This window comes from Aquarana catesbeiana, linkage group LG04 (assembly GCF_042186555.1).
Source record: "Aquarana catesbeiana isolate 2022-GZ linkage group LG04, ASM4218655v1, whole genome shotgun sequence".
NCBI lineage: Eukaryota > Metazoa > Chordata > Amphibia > Anura > Ranidae > Aquarana > Aquarana catesbeiana.
The window spans coordinates 256,637,177-256,652,103 of record NC_133327.1 but is presented as its reverse complement, the minus strand read 5'-3'; the positions used below and the strand labels follow the sequence as shown (position 1 = coordinate 256,652,103).

Genomic DNA, 14,927 nt, shown 5'->3' with positions numbered 1-14,927 from the left:
CATGAACATGGATCAATATATTGATCACTCAATGTATTGTTAGGCAATAAAGAATGTTATTTTGTTGTTTGTTTTAGGTTTTGTGCAATATTCTGTTTTTTAACTGAAACATTAATAAAAATCAAAACAAAAACAATAATAAAACATTAAGAGCCCTTGCACACTGGGGCGGGGGGCGGCGTCGGCGGTAAAACGCCGCTATTATTAGCGGCGTTTTACCGTCGGTATGCGGCCGCTAGCGGGGCGGTTTTACCCCCCGCTAGCGGCCGAGAAAGGGTTAAATACCACCGCAAAGCGCCTCTGCAGAGGCGCATTGCCGGTGGTATAGCCGCGCCGTCCCATTGATTTCAATGGGCAGGAGCGGTATACACACCGCTCCTTCACCGCTCCGAAGATGCTGCTGGCAGGACTTTTTTTACCGTCCTGCCAGCGCATCGCTCCAGTGTGCAAGCCCTCGGGGCTTGCACACTGGGATGACAGCAGCGGCACTTTCGGGGCGGTTTGCAGGCGCTATTATTAGCGCAATAGCGCCTGCAAACCGCCCCAGTGTGCAAGGGCTCCTATGAAAGTATTCAATTCTTATTTTTACAAAACACTGCAACTGACATAATCCACAATTTAATGTGTCCATTTTTTATTGTTTATAATTTGTATGTAATGGCACAAAATATGATATATCTATTTTTCTTCCAATATTTCTATTGTTTTTAGGCCATGTCATTTTGCCAGGTTACAGCTCCATTTCCATTGAATATATATAACATTCCTTCAACACCTTGTGTTGTGGCCTTGTTAGATGGCCAAGTTCAGTTGATTTTTTATTTTTTTATTTTATGGAACAATTATGTTTTTTTAAAGACTCCACCTTCGGAAATTTTGTCATTTGTGCCGATGGCCACCATGATATACTCAGATTTTGCATTTATCAATGTCATGAACACTATGCTAAACAAACCTTTGTAACTAAAAATTATGATCCTGAGCTGAATGGCAGATTTATTGGGACATGTTTGCCATCCAGTGCTCCACCACAATTAGAGAAGTTCTACGTATCCTGAAAACATATAGATATTTGTAGCCACTCTTCTGCAGGCTGGGGAAACTGTAAAGGAAACAAAATAATATGAACAATATGGCAAACAACATATAATATTGCAGTTCATTGATAGGGCTTGGGTTGGGGGCCTACACATATACTGTACTATATAAAATTTTGCAATATATTGTTATACATTTTTGAATTAGAGCTCAATATTTCAGATTTTGTGCTTTAGCAAGAAGGCACAGAGAAAGAAAGTAGTCTTTAAATAAGCAATGATCATACCTTAATTACAGCTTTTTTCACATTTGCTCGCATATGTAGTGCACCCCATAGGAGCTGCTGTGAATACAGTCCTATTTCCCTGCTTAGAGCACACACAGCCAGGAGCACAGCATTTTCTTCATTCTTCCACTGGCTTGAAAACAGTCTAGGGCTTCTTTCTAGGGTTTTTATTGGGAACGATGAACTGGGATAGAGAGGGAGCATGGAATACCTCAAAAACTGTAGTACTGAATAACTTGCTGTTAGTGACTTGCACTCCTTCCAAAGTTAAAAAGCTGCATACAGTCACTTTTTATCAGCACTGGGGTAATCTACTCACATAGCCACAGGATCATCAGTTGTCTCCTGCCGATATCCAGCAGGCTTTTCCTAGTGAGAGAGATGTAGACTCACACCAACAAAAGACAGCTAGACTCTTTCCCACCAACTTCCTTTTGGCTTTCTCCAGTGAGCTCATCAGACCCAACTTGATCCCCAAATGTGGATTTGCAAATAGGCCCCCCAGCTAAGCCTAGCTGAGACCTCAATATTTCCTCAGGGCTTCCTCTATGATCCTGCACTGGGGGCTTCTTTTCAGGACTGGACCCAGGAATACTTGTTGCTCAGGCTATTTTTGAGCAGTATCTCTCCACCTTCTGAGCACACCTCCCCAGGGATTGTCTGGAGTCCCAAGAATATTCAGGCTGCTTGCTCTGTCCTTCCTCCTACTATACTTTAAGAATCCTCTAGAAGACAGGGGGACGTAACAGAACAGCAGCCTGTAAAACACAGGGCAGCCCTAGATAATCAAACTTTGCTTCACTTACAGCAGGAAACTTCACTCTGATTATGAAGTCACAAACAATGGTAGCAAACCCTGCAATAAAAAACGCTGCAAACTATGCAACCAGATAAATCTATCCAAAAGTGTTACACACACTAATGGGACCTTCAATATCATGGGATCTTACAGCTGTACCTCAAGTAATGTTGTGTACCTCATCCAATGCAAAAGGTGCAGCAAAGGATCTTATGTTGGTGAAACAGGACAGAAGTTGCAAGCGAGGATGAATTTGCACAGACATACCATCAAAGAACATAAAGAAGACAGTTTATGCACACCTGTGGGACATCATTTCTCACAATCGGACCACACTATAGAAGACCTCAATGTCTTAGTTCTTAAAGGGAATTTCAGAACTATCCAGGAAAGGAAAACGTTTGAACTAAGAATGATAATTCTTTTTGACACGAAGAATAATGGCCTGAATTTAGATATTGGTTTCCTTACACATTATGCTAAAGTTTTACGACCGCTCTGTGACTAGCATCCCCCTTGCATTCCCCCCTTGCTCTCCCTCTGTCTTATCTCACTAACTATTCTGCTATCTTTATTACCATTGATTTGTATGTGTTTGGTTTTCTCTTTTTTTTTTTTTTTCTTCTTTAACATTCTGCTTAAAAATTTGTGAATCAGTACTGCTTGGACCTTGAAGAAGGGGACATACCCCGAAAGCTTGTCCTGAAAAATTGTATGTTAGTGCAAATAAAAAAAGTATCACGGACAGTACTCAATTTTCTCTTCACTTACAGGGAAGCCAAACTAAATTTACTTAGCAGCCTGCTCTACACTAGGAGGGTGCTACACATACACTTATCTTTTATTCTGCTATAAGAGATTAAACTATCTCTGTGCACATCTCAGGAATCGTTTTTCCTAGAGCAAGTTGTCAAATGGCTGTGAACACTGTCTATCCTAATAAAGGGTTAAAGAACTAGAAGTTGGGCTTTTGCATTGTATGTTAACGAATGGGAAACTTTAAAATTGTTCAGAAATGCTTGCAATCTGCCATGAGGCTTTCTCCTCAAAAACATCTAAATAGTAAGATCATCAAAGAAAGGAAGAAACACTGCTCACTGACCCAGTGCATGAATATGTGGAGGAATGTGGCCTGAGCCAGTACTGCTCTAGCCATGCCCTCTCACATGTTTCGCCTCACACACCTCTATGATCAAGCCCCGGTGTGCAGCGCAAAACATGTCAGAGGGCATGAGAGCAGTACAGTACTGGCTAAGGTCACATTCCTCCACATATTCATACACTGGGTCAATGAGTGGTGTTCCTTACTTTCTCTGATGATGCTTCTACACCCCTGAATGGTGCACAGGTTCCTGCTCCATCCACTTCAAACGGCAGGGAGATCTTTGTCTGAGCTTAGAGCAGCACTGTAAGTTATATATGGATGATCTAAATGGTAAGAAATAATTTTCTTTTTTTTTTAACAGATAAGAAATATTTTTACATTTTTGTAAGTATGCTGTTTGAATAGGAACACATAACAAAAATATAGTTTGTTATGGGGCACTCTGTGTTACTTTGTATCCCAATCCCTGCACTGTGCATTCCATAACACTGACCTCTGCACTCTGCATTACTTACTCCCGATCCCTGCACTGTGTGTTACAGATTACGACTTCTGAATTCAGAGCAGCCAACCAGGCCAGAACTTGGTAATGCCTGCATGCACGGTGACGTCACGTCTTCTGGCTCAGCCCAAATGATGTCTTCAGGGCCACAGCATGAGAGCATTCCCGTGGATTCTTGGAATTGTAGTTTGATGAGCCATTTTACATGCTACGTTGTTATACATGTTTTTAACCATTTTAAATAAACAAACCTGCCAGATTGACACTATTGGGAGTTTCTTCTTGTTTCCACATGTTTTGTGCTATGATATTTGCTGGAGATGGAGCGAGAACTTTATTATCAGCTGGGGAATCCTGTACAGTGTTCCATTAAGGTTGCTACAAGCACATTCTGACATCTTTCATAAGAGTCATATTTTGTTTAGTAAGCCTCTGTGTATGTCGGTGGAGGACACGAGGCATCACACATATAGAATAACAAGTAAAGAGGATCCCAGTGCACTCACCATTAGTCCTCATGCACACGGACGTTTTTACAGCTGCTTTTTTGAGCTTTTTTGCAGCTTAAAAAGGCCTATCTATGTTAGTCTATGGCTTCATGCCCACCTAGGCATTTTTGAGCTGCAAGTGGCATAGGCGTTTTTAAGCTGTAAAAAAAACCCAGGACCAGTGGGTTCTGAAAGACGTTTTTCAGCTGTAAAAATGCTCTAACGCTGAAAAACGCTGAAAAACGCTCAAAAACGTCATTCACCAACGTTTTTTAGCGTTTTTGATCCATTGAAAAAAAAAAAAAAAATTTGAAAAAAAAAAAAAACGCTCAAAAACGCTAACGCGGAAAAACGCTAAAAAACGCTATTGCAAAAACGCTGAAAAAAGCTGAAAAAAGTTTTAAAAAATCACTACAAAGATACTGGCGTTTTCATAACGTTTTTTTAACAGCCTGTGTGCATGAAGGCTTACTACTACTACTATTGTTTGCATTTTATTTTTACTCATGGACAATATGCCACTTATGTTTTTGGACTTTTTGTTTTGATTTACCACTTAGTTAAGTGCTGCATTTATATGTGTTCGTGTAGTTCCTATGCCAGCAGCTGATTGTGAGCAGTGAGGTTGGGATTCTGACTGATATAATTGACCAAATATGGCAGGGATGCACAGCGTTGCTGGTTGCTAGGACGTTAGTGGCCATCATATCATATTTGGTCACAAAAGTCACCTAGGGATGCCCACCCGCTTGTTTACAAGCCTGCAGCCAGTGAGATAGTGGTTATTAGCATGCCGGTAGCTACTGATCTTAGCAACTATTGAAACTTTGTTGTCATTCATGCCAAGGGGATCAGTGAGAGAGGATTGTCCCTGGACATTTACTTTGTGGGACATTATTTTTTGGACATGCTGATGAATGATAATGAAACATTTTTAGACATACTTTTTTTTAAAATAAAATACTTCATTTAGGTGTGTGTGTGTGTGTGTGTGGGGGGGGGGTTGGATATCTAGGGGTTCCTTTCTTTACCCTCCCGGTGTTGAAGGCATGTGAGCTGGTATGGTTAAGGGGAGGGAGGGGGATATACACACGCTTCCCCTCTCCTTAACCATAGGATAGTGGTCTGGTATGAATTTGGTGGGATCCCTCACTGTTTTTTTCGTTTTTTTGTTTTCTTTTGCATGAAGTACCCCTTTAAAATCCACACCTGACCAAGGGTCCCTATGCCAATTTTTCTTCTTCTTTTTTTTTTTTTTTGCATAGGGACCCTAATACTAAATAAGGGTCTGGTATAGATGTTAAAGGGAATACCCAGCTTTTTTGATTACAAACAGAATGAAGAGACCAAGAATCACCATTTAAATTACTAATCAAATACCATGTTTTCTTTGTAAAGGTCACTTTTGCTTAAGTATGTTGTACAGGTGCGCCATCTCACAGGCAGGTGTAAGGCAACCCCAAGCAAGTAAATTTGATAAATTGTGCATTTTAAATTTTGGCCTTTAAGCCCTTTTAGTCCTTTTACTGCCAACATGAAGATTGTGTGTAAATTCTACAAACGGACTGTCAGCTTTCTAATGAATGATGCTTTTTAAAAAAATTAAAAATGATATATATATATATTTTTTTTTTTTTTGTACATGTTACCCATAGCAGTGTCCAGCTCATCGTGCCATTTGTTTGACAACCTCTTGCTTATTAACATTGAAAATGGCCAAAACTGATTTGCAGGATTCACCGCTCCTGTTGTCTTCAATGGGTATTGGATTAATAAACACATTTGGTGCTGAGTTTTCAAGTAAAATATTTGGGTTAGCTGAAGTTAGAAGCTGATTGGCTACTATGCATGGCTGCACCAGATTTTGCACACTCCAGTTTTAGTAAATCAACCCCATTGTGTTTTCCATTGCATGCAGCTGCCTTTATATGAAAAAAAGTGTTTGAAAGGAAAAGGCCATGTCTGACCAGCTTTGCCTGCAGTTCAAGCTCACCATAATGCGACATGTTGCATCTAGAGAAATGCAGCAAAATGCAAAACTGGTCAATTGAAGCCTTTACTGCTATGTGTACTGCCTAATTAAAGTCAATAGGAATTTGATGACCCATCTGAACAGCATGTAAGCAGGGGTTAGCACCCCTTTTAGGGAGACCCCTCCCCTGGATGCTTATGATGAATTTAGCCCAGTAATAATCTAGATCTGGAAGGGCTCAGCACAGGGTGATGGGAAAGGCTACATCTAGTATACTGCCATATAAGCTTATAGCCTTAGGAACGGAACCCTTTGGAGTAGGCCCGGGACAGGCTCTGTGGGGGAACCTACCTATGGAGACCTACTGTGAGGACAATAGAAAAGTTGGGTGGCTATTCTATGTTATTTGTGGACTACGCTATGCAGAGTTTTTGCAGTTGGCACAAAAGTGTGGTTAAGGCATGCTAAGAACTGTTCATTATGCTTTTGCTACAGTAAAGAAATATTAAAACTCTTCACGTGTAGATATTCCTAATTTCTGAAGATGGCTTTAGGCCAGGAGAGGGTGAGTGACCAAAGGTAGTTGAGTTTCTCCATGTTACAGGTGTGTGTGCCCCCATTTCTGTTCCTATGCCTCATGGTCGTTGTTGGTGGTGAATCAGGTCCCTGCTAACAAGTGCCCATCAACATGAACCCTAACTGTGCCAAACACTTTAACAAAGCTAGCTGTCCTTCTCTTTAAACTTGCTTATAAGAAAAAAAAGACATCTATTTTAGTAAATTCATGCTAATTATACATTATGACTTTATTTTGTATGCCATAATATTATTTGTGTTCCCTTAAAGCTTATCACATACCGATATAAAAATTTAAAGTGGAACTTTAGTCAGAAAATTACATCCTGCAAGACCACTTCAGGCTGGTAAAACATTAAAAATAGGTTTCCAGAGGGGGCAGGAGGCGGAGCCTAGCGGAGCAGACATGCATTGTTAGAGCTCCACACCGCTGAGGAGAGAAGAGAAGGACAAAGCGGAGCCTGCAGGCTCAAAAGGTATCCATTTGAACCTTTTTGCCCCAGGGAACAAACTGTGAAAGTTTGGGCAGGAAATATGGTACTGGGAGGAAACCGTGGCAGAAATAAAAATCACCTCACAAAGAGCTCACAGGCACTCACTGCAGCTGAAGCAGCTCCAGTCACCTCACAAGATACAGCATCAGGGCGCTCTCACAGACAGAAAATGTCACAGCAAGACTCTCCATTTGAGTCAGATACAGAACAAATCCTCTCACAAACTTCTCCACAAGCCTCCTCAGCATCCCCAGTAATATTATTACAATTTGAAAAGATGCTTCATAAGGCTTTAAAACAAAGCTCAGACCAAATAACAAAAAGCCTAACCAAAGAAATAAGAGAGCTGGGAAACCGCACCGCAGCCTTAGAAATAAAAATGGATAAAATTGAAATTACAACCCAAGAAAATATAACAGAATTGGAACAATTAAAAAAAGAGAATTTAATACTTCAAACTAAGCTCGAAGATTACGAAAATAGAGCCAGACGTTCAAACTTGCGCATAAGGGGAATACCTGAAACTGTGACAGACCTGCAATCTACTATTACTGCTCTATTACAAGAACTAAAGTCAGATATCCCTATTGAACGTTTAGAACTGGACAGAGTACACAGAGCCCTCACAGCCAAAAAGAAAGATGGACCCCCACGTGATATAATCACAAAATTTCATTATTACAGAACGAAAGAACAAATACTAATTGCTGCAAGAGAAAAAAAGGAACTTAATTTTCAAGGACACAATTATCAAATTTTTGCTGACCTATCCCAACTTACTATTACTAAAAGACGATCCATGAAACCCCAACTAATGGAACTGCAACGCCACAACATTATGTATCAATGGGGCTTCCCCTTTTCAGTCAAATTTAACTACCAAGGTACAATTTACAGAAGCAGATCAGCAGATGAACTACAACAAACTCTTTTAAAATTAAATCTGACAGAACCCACAAGCAGCAACTCTCCCACACGCAGAAGAATGGCATCATCTTCACCTTCAGGCAGCACCCAGAAAATTTCAGAACAAAATGGGAATCATCATTCTCACAAAAGAGGCCGTTATGCCACATCATCCATGGACCAAGAAGATTCAATGGACTGACATCCTAATTCCTGATATCTCTTCATTTATTATACTAAGAGATGGTTCTCTATAAAAAACCTATATTTATAACTGAATGTAACTGCATTCTGATAGTCACACACTGTATGGGATCATGTTACATTCCAGTTATATTTCTTATTACTTCTGATTCATATAGCCTTAGAATATATAAGTGAAATAAGGAAATTCTTGTTCAGTTATATATTATCAGGTAATAACAATAGATTTATTACTTTTTAGGACAAATATGTTCAATAACCCAGAAGTAATGGAAGCTTTTTCTTTCTTTTCTTAAAACAAATATATTATTACCTAACTAGTTCCTAGAATTATGTTTTTGTTTATTCTAATCTGAAGCAATACAACCTCAATTTTATGAGTTAACATATCTAAACAGTTACATATGAATAAAATATGTAATTGTTTACTCTAAAAGGGTTAAAATCCCAAAATAATTCAAACTATCTTCATCAATACCAAAGTTATTAACAGTACCTTTCTAACTGAATTATTTAGCCTAGGGCAAGACTAACCATATACAACCACCCTGGAATAAATAATTTCAACAAAAACTATATTCTGCACTCCAATTAATGAAACATCATTTTGATGTCTTTTGACATAGCACTTCTCTCCTGTAAGCGGAAGATCCGTGTACCCCCATTAGCCCTCCTCATTCTCCCAACCATATTATGTGGGAGTGTGACGAAGGCACTTATTCCCCTGAGAGAGATATTTATTCTCTTTCACGGGTAAATTGTGATTACTTGCAAAAAATAATTTATACAATGTATCATCTAATCTCATATGTTTTTTGTTTACTCTTTACTCCAGAATTCACTGGTTTCTTTTCTATCTATTCATCTCTTCAGTCCACACAGGTTGATCTGCGCAGTCAGCTCTGCATAACAAAAAGTAAGTCAAAACTATTTTATCTATTGCCATGGCACCACTGAATATACTTTCCCTGAATGTTCAGGGAATAAATGTCCCTCAAAAAAGGACCAAAGCCTTCCGTACTTTCCATAACAAGAAGGCTCACATAGTATGCCTCCAAGAAACACACTTCACCAAAGATTCTACTCCAAAATATATTTCTCCTTTTTATCAACAAATTTACACGGCTTCTGCCTGTACCAAGCAAAGGGGAACTCTAATTGCATTTCACCGATCCACACCATTCACCTTATCATCAGAAATTAAAGACCCAGAAGGTAGATACCTGATACTCATGGGTTATATAATGGATACTGCAATCACAGTGATTTCCTACTACGCTCCTAACAAACAACCTACACCATTCCTCTCACATATATTACAAGTGATTAATACACACAAAATAGGAACAGTGATAATGTGTGGGGATTCAAACCAGGTCCTCCTCCCATTTCTAGATAAATCACCTTTTACACCATCCAAAATAACCTCTAGATTACCTTTTTCTCAACTTCTTTCCAAATACAATCTGGTAGATTCGTGGAGAGAAAATAACCCAATGAAAAAGAAATTCACTTATTTCTCGCACCCTCATCAAACCTTCACCAGAATAGATCATATTTTTCTAACAATAGGAATGATACCAGAAATTATTGCATCAGATATAATTCCGATTCCGTGGTCTGACCATAATGCAGTATACACTACTATAGCCTCAGCCATACCAAAAGCGCATGACCCAACGTGGTACTTACCGGACATAATGCTCAAACACCCACTACATCAGATGGCCATTGAACAAGCTTTAAAGGAATACATATCAATTAATAATACAACAGACATCTCCCCAATAACACTGTGGGAAGCTCATAAGCCTGTCTTGCGTGGTACAATACAAAGACAAATGGCACTATTTAAACGGGAACGCAAAAATCTAGCAAAAAAACTAGAACTCAATTTTAATGCAGCCTACATATCATTTCAAGATAATCCATCTCAGAGTACAAAATCTCATCTGGAAAAATCTAGATTGGAATACGATCTATTTCAGTTGATAAATCCCTCAAACGCTCCAAACACAATTTCTACATGAATACAAACAAACCAGGTACATATTTGGCTCAGGCATTAAATTCAACTAACAAATCTTTCAAACCAATACGTTTGAAATTATCAAAAAATTTTTACACTTGTAATCCAGTTAAAATAGTCCATAAATTTCACTCACATCTCGCAACTTTATACAAGACAAACAATGAATTTAATCCTACAGAGGCTGAATCCTTCTTTTCAAAAATAACCTTACCTGAGTTATCTCAGAATCAAAAAACCAGTTTGGATGAGCCTATAACTATAGATGAAGTTGCTAACGCCATAAAAGACCTAAAACTTAACAAAAGACCAGGCCCAGATGGCTACTCGGCTTTATACTATAAAACATTCTCAGAAATACTCTCTCCCATTCTCACTGAAACTTTTAACAAACTTCTAGATGGACATTCTTTTCGGCAAGAAACACTAATGGCAATTGTTTGTATGATCCCAAAACCCCTTTCTGATGATACTTCCTGTGTGAATTGTCGGCCTATCTCTCTGTTAAACCTCGATATTAAATTATTAGCAAAAATAATAGCAAAACGCCTCAATAGCATTATAGGAAAATTAATACATAGAGATCAAGTAGGCTTCATGCCAAATAGACAGGCAGGCGATAATATACGCAGGGCAGTGTTATTGGCACATATTGCTAAAAAACAGAAAATCCCTTTATGTTTTCTATCTCTCGATATTAAGAGGGCATTTGACACAGTATCCTGGCAATATATGCAATATTCATTACAAAAATGGGGTTTTGGACCCCACTTTTTAACATGGATCAAAGCATTATATAATAAACCCAAAGCCTATATAAAATATGCTGGATACAAATCTGAAGCCTTTAATATCGAAAGAGGTACCCGACAGGGTTGCCCATTATCTCCCTTATTATTTGCCCTTATACTCGAACCCATGGCCCAATACATCAGAACAAACCAAACTATAACTGGCATTGAAGTAGGAGGTATTACACACAAATTATGTATATTTGCAGACGATATATTACTTTTTCTATCATCACCACAGGTCTCTGGTCCTAACTTAATACCAGCTCTTGATGAATTTGCAGCCCTATCCGGCCTTATGATTAATCCTAAGAAATGCCTAGTGCTTAATATTTCACTCACAAACATGGAATTGATCCCGGCTAGGGCTGCACTCCCATTCACATGGGCAGAAAAATCAATCCCATATCTTGGAATTCATTTAACAGCATCTCATTCTGACTTATTCTCAACCAATTATCCTCCTGTATTAAGACAGATCACAAATCTAATAAAACAATGGTCGCAACTTCCTTTATCCTGGATAGGGAAGATTAATGCAATCAAAATGACTATTCTACCCAAATTGCTTTATCTATTCAGAGTCCTCCCTATTCCAATTCCTTCCTATTTTTTGAGAATAGTACAAAAAAGAGCAACTTCGTTTATATGGGGCTCTTCTAAACCACGTATACCTATACACACACTACATCTTCCCAAAAATAAAGGAGGCCTGGGATACCCTAATTTTACTAACTACTACAGAGCAGCACATTTGGCCAGTCTGTCCAAATACCATGCAAAACAGGAAATCCCATTATGGGTATTTATAGAGGCTTCAGAAAATGACCCTCTATTAATATCAAATTTATTATGGCTTGATCCTAAAGACCGCTTTAAAATTCATAATCCCATAACTAAACACTTCTTATCTCTCTGGGATAAACTAAAAACCAAATATCAGTTACAATCTCCACACAATCCTCTCCTTTCTTTTATCAGAAATCCGGCCTTTTATCCGGCATGGATCTACCCAAATTCTTTTAAAGCTTGGACAACATCAGGCATTCAGACACTAAATGACTTCATAGCATCTAAATCATTCCTTTCATTCCCATCGCTTAAAGAAAAATATGATCTACCAAACTCTGAGATATTTAGATATCTCCAAATCAAAAATTTCTATACACCATTCCTAAAGGGGGATACACCATTATCCCAATTATCCATTTTTGAATCAATCTGTACAAAAGATCCATTTGCTAAAGGTACAATTTCATCACTTTATAATCAATTATATGGAGTAGCAAATCTTAATAGACCCTCTTACGTTCAGAGGTGGGAGGAGGACCTGGGACGAACTTTAGAAGACACAGACTGGTCTAACATATGACTCACATCTAAGTCATCTTCACCCAACATCTTAGCACTGGAGACAAATTATAAAGTCCTAACTCGCTGGTACCTTGTACCCGCTAGAGTGGCAAAATATTCACCTAATACCTCAGCTCTTTGTTTTCGAGGATGCCCAGAAATAGGCACATATTTACACATATGGTGGACGTGCCCAGTAATCCAAACCTTCTGGAAGGAAGTCTTCGTGATTGCATCTAAAATATTTAAAAAATAATACAACCAGATCCATATTTAACTTTACTTAATCTAAAACCGGAATGGTTAACACTCTCTCAATTCAAACTTATGATCCAAATAATAACGGCTGCAAAACAAACAGTGGCTAAGGCATGGAAATCTCCTACATTGGTACTAGCAGAAACAATTCACAGAATGAATAATACAATGTCCCATGCTAAGATGGTAGCCATCGATCAAAATCAAATTCCAAAATTTGAAAAACTTTGGCATCCTTGGATAAAACAACAGTTCCTGTCAAACTTCAATGACTCTGTCCTGTTGCCATGGTAACAGATTAAATGACTTACAGAGACACCCATTCTAAGGCTTCAAAGAGAACTAAAAAGAATAATAAACTGACGAGCGGGACAACCTTGTGGACCATACCTCTACCTTTCAACCCTTTTTCTTCTTTCTCTTTCCTTTTCTCCACCTTACGATTAAAGCTCATTATCAGAATTTATTTGACCTATATACACTCTACTTGTAAACAATATGTATAGTAGGTATAAATCATTTAAATACCTACAAAAGTAACTAAGGAAATGATATATATCTTTAATTTAGGTTTACGTGAACCCAATGTTTAATATTTGAAATTTCATGATATTTACCTATATAAACCCTACTGTAAAACAATGAGCTTACTTTATAGATCCTTGTAAACTTACTTTATGTATCTTTATAACATTGTATACTCAATAAACTTCTTTTGACAAGGAAAAATAGGCTTCCATACTGTTTAAAATCCAGTAAAACACTGTCTCACCCTGTTCTGCACACGCTCAGTTGCTCTCTATTTTTAGTCACTGTGCAAAAATTGTAGAGGCCAATCAGCGTTAAGATTTACTGCTGTTTAGGGGCTCTGGGTTTCAGCAAAATGGCAGCCTCCAGCAAGAGAAAATAGAAACAATGCTAGAGGCAATTTACAGCACACAGTAATTTTGGTAGAATAATTAGTGGGACTGCTTTAGCAGTCCCACTATTGTTATTTGATTTTATTTATTTTTAATAATTTTAATAATTTTATTCCGTACGTTTTTTGGTTCTGCGTAACTTCTGCATACTTTCAGCTATTAAAACCATTCAACTATTAAAATGTTCGTCTCTTTTAGCTGATGTGTGCTCTTTTTCAACTTTTTTTCTACCATTTATACTTTTTAAAATATTAAGCTTTTTAACACTTTTTTTTAACATTGAAGTCAATGGGAGCATGCTTGAAATCCTTAAATTCTTCTTCCGCTCCCAAAAGTTTCAGCTCCTTCATTCTTTCACCTAGAGACACCAAACAAACTTTAAAATGTTCACAAAATATTCAGCTATCTGGCTATATCTTTTCAGTTTGATATCTTTTACAGTTTTTGAGAAAAAGCTTTTTGTTTAGAGGTCATTTCAGGAAATTTTAGCCATTAATCAGAGTGTACTGTGTTTGTTTTGTTGCCATGGTTACCAAAGCTTCTGTTATACACAGGGGGGAGGTGGCTGGAGCATCTCAGCTCTGAATACAGAGCCCGGGGGAGGGGACAGACACACAATGTACTGATTTATAATAGAGGAATATGATGGGGCAGTTTTGATAGGGCAATTCTGATGGGGCAGTTTTGATGGGGCAATTATGATGGGGCAGTTTTATTGGTGGCAATTATGATGGGTCAGTTTTGATGGTGGCAATATGAGGGGGCAGTTTTGATGGGACAATTCTGATGGGGCAGTTTTGATGGTGGCAATATGATGGGCAGTTTTGATAGGGCAATTCTGATGGGGCAGTTTTGATGGTGGCAATATGATGGGGCAGTTTTGATGGGGACAATTTTAATGGAGCAGTTTTAAAGGTGGCAATATGATGGGGCAGTTTTGATGGTGGCAATATGATGGGGCAGTTTTGATGGGGCAATTCTGATGGGGCAGTTTTGATGGTGGCAATATGATGGGGCAGTTTTAATGGGGACAATTTTGATGGGGCAATTCTGATGGGGCAGTTTTGATGGTGGCAATATGATGGGGCAGATTTGATGGTGGCAATATGATGGGGCAGTTTTGATGGGGCAATTCTGATGGGGCAGTTTTGATGGGGCAATTCTGATGGGGCAGTTTTGATGGTGGCAATATGATGGGGCAGTTTT

At 38.5% G+C, this 14,927-nt stretch overlaps 1 long non-coding RNA gene across 1 annotated transcript in view; it reads left to right on the top strand.

Annotated features, from left to right (window-relative positions):
* The window catches only part of LOC141141482 (uncharacterized), a 76,660-nt gene extending 72,520 nt beyond the window's left edge, over positions 1-4,140 (top strand). Inside the window, exon 3 of the long non-coding RNA XR_012244096.1 lies at positions 3,771-4,140. This is a non-coding gene — a long non-coding RNA (uncharacterized lncRNA). The remainder of the gene's footprint in view (positions 1-3,770) is intronic.
* Positions 4,141-14,927: the final 10,787 nt, after the last annotated feature.